Genomic DNA, 773 nt, shown 5'->3' with positions numbered 1-773 from the left:
CACAAAGTACATTATTACTCTAAGAACTCTCCAGCGCCTGAGACACGTCCTGCTCAGGGACTGGCATAACATCTCTGCCTGTCCTTTGCTTTTTTACACATTGATGCCTCGATCAGAAATTAATGTTAAACAGTGTTCCTGTCTTGCCTGGGTGATTATCGCAGACATACGCCAGGCACCTTGTCGTTATTGTTAGCGGTGATCAAAAAGCGGCTGGCCTGTCAGGCACTTGGAACAGCAGCTAAAGCAGCAAACATTCTGCACGTGCTTCAAACAAATGGTCACGTCTCAAAGCCTCAGTGAACCAGTTCTCAGTCAGGGCAAGGAAGACAGGATTCAGTCAGGAGGTCCTGGCACAGCATGTCCACGGACTTTGACATAATTTGGGACAATCAGGATTAAGGAATCTGTACCACTGCAGTCAAGAGAGTTGGCCACACAAACTACTCATAACATCCCCGAAAATTCCAGTAGATTTTTCAATCTTAAATTCCCGTCCACCAATCCATACTGACACTGTCCGTTCCTGTCATTTGTGGATCAGTTCGATGAAATTCTCAAGGAGATATTCTGGAGCCCTCACAGCATCAATGATGTTGGGGAAGTCAATTCTGGGCCATGGGGGCAGCCTGCTTGTAGGCAGAGTAGACAGGTATTGTGGAAGGGATGGGAAAAGCACCAAATTAGAGGCGGAGGGAGACGAGGACATGAGTTACTATGGTAGTTCGAATCACCATCACTGTCTCGGTTTTGGTGTGGTTGCCATGTGATGG

This window comes from Hemiscyllium ocellatum, chromosome 40 (assembly GCF_020745735.1).
Source record: "Hemiscyllium ocellatum isolate sHemOce1 chromosome 40, sHemOce1.pat.X.cur, whole genome shotgun sequence".
Taxonomy (NCBI): Eukaryota; Metazoa; Chordata; class Chondrichthyes; order Orectolobiformes; family Hemiscylliidae; genus Hemiscyllium; species Hemiscyllium ocellatum.
Note: the sequence above shows the minus strand (reverse complement) of the source record.